A 6,775-nucleotide genomic window follows, 5' to 3' on the forward strand; every position below is an offset into this window, starting at 1 on the left:
TTAGTTACTTATAACTAATTATATCTTGGCATAGATATCAGTAAACAGGAAATAGTCTTCCTTTTAAGAATTCTGTAAAGAAAACATGTGAATTTGTTCAGCAGGTAAAGATTACCACCTCCAAGCCTGATGAGTTTGATCCCCACTGCTCATATGTTGGAAGAGAACCTAATCCATGGGTTGTCCTCTGACCTCCACATGATGTATCCAGAGCAACATGCCTACACTAACACACACACACACACACACACACACACACACACACACACACAAACACGCGTGCGCGCGTGCACACACACACACACAAATTGTATATGTGAACTCCCGTGGAACAGTTAAGAAAGAGTATATAAGCTCACATTCTGATATGAGAATATACAATAAAATTTATTTCCTTATACTGTTAACACTTGTATTGATATAACATTTAGAAATGTTAGAAGAATTACATATACTAATAGAATTTCATAAATATTTTTAATCTGAGGAAACTGGTGCCTTGCACCAGCAACCATGATATATATTTTATGATACATGGAATAGAATAGATAGTAAGACAGTAAAAACAGAAACTGAAAAAAAGGGATGATGAACAAGGGAGCACAGTTCTTACAGAATGCTTCCTAAGTGGTGACAATGCTCACATAGAAATTCACCATCCAAAGACCAAAAACATTTCATTCATTTAAAAAAAATGTATAACCGATATGAGAAGTCATGGGATTGGGTCATTTTCTAATTGTAGTTGAAATATTTGTTATTTGATACAAAGAGGTCAGCCCTAAAACCATAAACAAACAACAAAAGTGGACTCAATACACACAGACACAGATACAGAGATACACACACACACACACACACACACACACACACACACACACACACCTATCAATTTGAGAATTCAAGGGAAGACATGAAAGAGTTAGAGAGGAGGTAATTGGAAAGGGCTGGAGTTAGAGGCATAGTACCTGTGAGGAGCTTAGGGGTTTAGGTCTAAGAGGAAACCAGTTGCAATCATTTTTAATTAAATATCTACTAAAATACAAAATGTATGCCTCAGTCTGCAACCTGAAAAACAAAAGGATTAGTTACAAAGATTTCATAATCTGCAGCACTATTACTTTGTTTCTGTTTCTAGTTGGCTATCAATGATTTATATATTTGCATGGTTGATTTCTAGCTTTATTATAGCTTCTGGAATACTATTCAGGTGTGAATAGGATGTAATTATTACTATGACTAACTGATGGCTATAATTCTTTTGTTCATGGTATATAAAGAAACAAAAACAAAACAAAACAAAAAATAGAATCTAACATAGACAAGGAAAGAAAGTAGTAAACAGGGAACCCTGTGGTTACTGGGGTCATATACATGTGTTACAGTGCAATGCCCATCCATTTATCATTATCACAACTTACTGACTTTACCTTTGCCTTCATTTTTACTATAGGAACTTACATATCAACTAATACCTAGTTTTGTTTGGTTTTCTTATTTTCATGCATAGTGCCTGAAGTAATACTCAGAGAATATGAAATCTAAATGAATGAGCTATGATTAATGTTCTTAGGGTTTCATTGTGAATATCAGCTCACACAATCAGTCATCAGGATTTCATTAAACTTAATAATTTATTGGCACACTCTAGTGTATAAAGAACAGAACAAACATACCTCATGAACCACTTCTTGAACACAGATCAGAATTATGTTTTGAGAATTATCAATTTCATTATATTACTAACATTTAACTGTTAAGCAGTTTGACTAGCAACAGGCAATTACATTCATGTGCAGTTGAAGTGAAGATATATGCAGAGTTTGAGCTCTCTTAAATAACATTATGATGCACGCTCAATAAATCTCCTTCACATTGCTACTTCTACCTCACTCAGGGGACCTAGACTTGTCATTCTTGAAACCTAAAACCTTTCTATTGTATAAAATAATTTATATCCAACTCTGTGTCTCATTTCGTATATGTCTTAGTACCTTTCATTACTTACATTTGGTTTCATTAGAATGAATCTTCTAGAAGCCAATATAATTATTTAGCTAATAAAATAAAAATAATAATTAATCTGTAGTATACTTAAGCTGTATAAACCACACTGTAATTTAATCAAATAATTGTTCCCATAAAAATTTAATAATATTATTTCTGCCTTCAATTTATTAAAAAGTTTCCAAGTATAATACTTATTAAGATTGTGAATTAAAAGATATGTTTAAAGATGTTTAAAGATATTGAAAGATACAATCCTGTGCATCAATGGAATGGTTTCAGCTATAATGAAGCATGAGGTTAATCATTTGCAGAAATATAGATGCAATTTGTAATAGCAATATAAAGTGAATTAAATCAGTCTTGGAACATTAAGTGATATGTTTTTCTCTCTTATTTGTTGACTGCAAATTTGTTATAGATACATGAAATCATCTATGCATAGAAAACGTAAAAGTAGAAGTAAAGAATTAGGGCATAGTGAGGAAGAGGAATGAAAAGAGAAACTTCAAGAAAAGAGCCATACACTCAAAATCTACTATAAACTTAAATAGAAAGTGGACCTATATAAAACTTTATCATAAAATTGTTTATAAAGGTATCCTGTGCATAACTAAACAGTAGCAAACTAACAATTATAAGAGATTGGATGAAATACTTCTCTAGGAATGTTCATGCATATTAGTATTCTGCTAGGGTCATTTTAATAGATGTAAAGCTCACATTTTGATATCAGAATACACAGTAAAATTTGTTTCCTTATACTCTAAACACTTATATTGATATGCCATTTTAAATTTTCAAGTTGAAACTCCAACCAATAACACTAAGACCAAATACATACACTATGCTTATTTTAAAATAATTTCTGTATACTCACACTTTCAATTTCCCCAGACATCTTTGTGAGAATCTATGACATATAAGGCATTGAAGTACATCACAGGAATGTTTAGCTTGTATCTTTTCTTGGAGGGTTCATGTGTTTACCCTTGGATATTATTCTCCTTACAGAAAATCTATAGTTTTTACTGGGTTGTCTATAAATGCTTTGTACATACATGTGATGTCAAGAAGACATGATAACTTATAGATATTCTTCAAATAATAAAAAAGTACCAACTGGATGCAGAAAACATGTTTCTATATTAATTCACTTATTTCTTTCAGGTATATCTAGTAAAAAGTTTAATATGAAAAATTAAACTAAAAGACTTACATAGACTATCAAAACTTACTTAAGCAGAAGTTTCATATCCTCACACCCTGGGAAAATGTTATCATAGAAAAGCAAAGATACTCTGTCTCCAAAATTGGCAACAACTCAACCCTTTTATTTGCTGACAAAAATGAAAGGTCAGACAACACTATAATTGATCATGCAATTTTTTAAACAAATATGAAGCCATCAGAGCAATCTTGGCTTTCCAAAAGAAAACTAGCATTTGCAAACAACTGAGCATCAGCAAAACAAAGGTGACAATTTAAAATTTGGGGGCACACTAATACTGGTTTCCCATAAGCAGACATCTTCAGTATTTAAAATTATTAGAACAACATTCTCTAGTCAAAACAAGTTTCAGATACCTTCTTAAGCAATATTAAGCACACAACAAAACATAATACCTCAAGGACTAAAATGAACTGAAGATATACTGCAGCTTGGTAAGATTTGAGTTCTCAGAGATGTCTTCTGTCCTATAATCAGGAAAGTGATCTTTCATTTCTAGTTTCTCTGCAGCCTATAATAGTTCTATACCATTTCTATTTTAATCAATAAGCTTGTTAGAATATTTGGAACAAATTCAAATGAAGTAATAATCTCTCTTGAACACATCTCTTTATCTCAAGGGTCCCTAGAGCTAGAAGACTTGAATCTTGCCAAACACGAGTAACTGACTGCCAAGTTGACTTGAAAGAACCCATCAAAGTATATTGAAACTATATTGATAAGAATACTGAGCCGCACATCAATAAGTAAATTTAAGTAAGGCAAGTAATATTTAATCTACCCAGAAAGAGGCAGCAGCCTTGGTCCATAACATCAAACACTCCCTGCAACACCATTTCTTTCTAATAGAAGGAATCTTCCCAAGATGCATTGACGTGAAGGAGAGAATTGCAAAATGTAGAGTCTGTAAGAATCAAAATGTAATTTATCTATTTATTGGAAAGATATACAGTCATGGTTCTGCTATTCATGAATATGAAAGCTTTCAAATGAGGCATGGATCTCAGTGAAATGGAATAAAAACAACCTTCAGTCTGTTCATTTATCTCCTCAATTTCTACTTAATATTAACTGAATAACTATTTTTATTACAAAGTAAATATTTTCTGAAAATCTATAGTGCAGGTGCATTCCATGACTATCCCTTATCATAGCTCGTTATGAGCTCCAGTGAGCATATGTTCTCTAGTACTCTATATTTAGCAATGTGCTGAATCTTCTGTGTCAAAAAGACCTTGTCCCAGGCTCACGAGTGTCAGATTATGTGCTGAATTAAAAGCTGATAATTTAAAATGCATCAATACATTCAATCAAGCAAATGCAAGTAAATCACTTATGAGATAAAGAACATGTATAATGTCTATGCAAGTATTATGCTTGCATAGGGTTAAATATGGAGAACTGATGTATAGCAAGACATCATTCTCTTCCTTTCATGTTCACAAAACAAATAAATGTTCAGTACCCATGATAAAATAAAAATAACTTTCTATATTAGATAATACCTAACACCTCCCACGTGTGAATTTATTTTTCTGTAAGAAATTCATATTAACAAATACATGTTGTCAGTATATCTATACATATTTCATAATTAAGTGATATTTTCTAACAGCACATTGAGAAAATAATTCACAGTAGAACCCAGAAAATGTTTTAGCTTAACATTGAGGAAAATATATTTTCTAATAGCTTATAAACCATCACAAATCTAATGTGCATATAATTATTAAAAAACTAATGTGGTAAATATAATAAAGAACATTTCTTTTTATAATGTGGAAATCTTATCCTCTCTTCTTTTTTTTATTATTAGATATATTTCTTTTTTTTAATTAACTTGAGTATTTCTTATATACATTTCGAGTGTTATTCCCTTTCCCGGTTTCCGGGCAAACATCCCCTTCCCCACTCCTCTTCCTTATGGGTGTTCCCCTCCCAACCCTCCCCCCATTGCCGCCCTCCCCCTAACAGTCTAGTTCACTGGGGGTTCAGTCTTAGCAGGACCCAGGGCTTCCCCTTCCACTGGTGCTATTACTAGGATATTCATTGCTATCTATAAGGTCAGAGTCCAGGGTCAGTCCATGTATAGTCTTTAGGTAGTGGTTTAGTCCCTGGAAGCTCTGGTTGCTTGGCATTGTTGTACATATGGGGTCTCGAGCCCCTTCAAGCTCTTCCAGTTCTTTCTCTGATTCCTTCAACAGGGGTCCTATTCTCAGTTCAGTGGTTTACTGCTGGCATTCGCCTCTGTATTTGCTGTATTCTGGCTGTGTCTCTCAGGAGCGATCTACATCCGGCTCCTGTCAGTCTGCACTTATTTGCTTCATCCATCTTGTCTAATTGGGTGGCTGTATATGTATGGGCCACATGTGGGGCAGGCTCTGAATGGGTGTTCCTTCAGTCTCTGTTTTAATCTTTGCCTCTCTCTTCCCTGCCAAAGGTATTCTTGTTCCCCTTTTAAAGAAGGAGTGAAGCATTCACATTTTGATCATCCGTCTTGAGTTTCATTTGTTCTAGGCATCTAGGGTAATTCAAGCATTTGGGCTAATAGCCACTTATCAATGAGTGCATACCATGTATGTCTTTCTGTTATTGGGTTAGCTCACTCAGGATGATATTTTCCAGGTCCAACCATTTGCCTACGAATTTCATAAAGTCGTTGTTTTTGATAGCTGAGTAATATTCCATTGTGTAGATGTACCACATTTTCTGTATCCATTCCTCTGTTGAAGGGCATCTGGGTTCTTTCCAGCTTCTGGCTATTATAAATAAGGCTGTGATGAACATAGTGGAGCACATGTCTTTTTTATATGTTGGGGCATCTTTTGGGTATATGCCCAAGAGAGGTATAGCTGGATCCTCAGGCAGTTCAATGTCCAATTTTCTGAGGATTCTCCAGACTGATTTCCAGAATGGTTGTACCAGTCTGCAATCCCACCAACAATGGAGGAGTGTTCCTCTTTCTCCGCATCCTCACCAGCATCTCCTGTCACCTGAGTTTTTGATCTTAGCCATTTTCACTAGTGTGAGGTGAAATCTCAGGGTTGTTTTGATTTGCATTTCCCTTATGACTAAAGATGTTGAACATTTCTTTAGGTGTTTCTCAGCCATTCGGCATTCCTCAGCTGTGAATTCTTTGTTTAGCTCTGAACCCCAATTTTTAATAGGGTTATTGGTCTCCCTGCGGTCTAACTTCTTCAGTTCTTTGTATATTTTGGATATAAGGCCTCTATCTGTTGTAGGATTGGTAAAGATCTTTTCCCAATCTGTTGGTTGCCGTTTTGTCCTAACCACAGTGTCCTTTGCCTTACAGAAGCTTTGCAGTTTTATGAGATCCCATTTGTCGATTCTCGATCTTTGAGCATAAGCCATTGGTGTTTTGTTCAGGAAATTTTTTCCAGTGCCCATGTGTTCCAGATGCTTCCCTAGTTTTTCTTCTATTAGTTTGAGTGTGTCTGGTTTGATGTGGAGGTCCTTGATCCACTTGGACTTAAGCTTTGTACAGGGTGATAAGCATGGATCAATCTGCATTCTTCT

Source organism: Rattus norvegicus, chromosome 3, assembly GCF_036323735.1.
Source record: "Rattus norvegicus strain BN/NHsdMcwi chromosome 3, GRCr8, whole genome shotgun sequence".
NCBI lineage: Eukaryota > Metazoa > Chordata > Mammalia > Rodentia > Muridae > Rattus > Rattus norvegicus.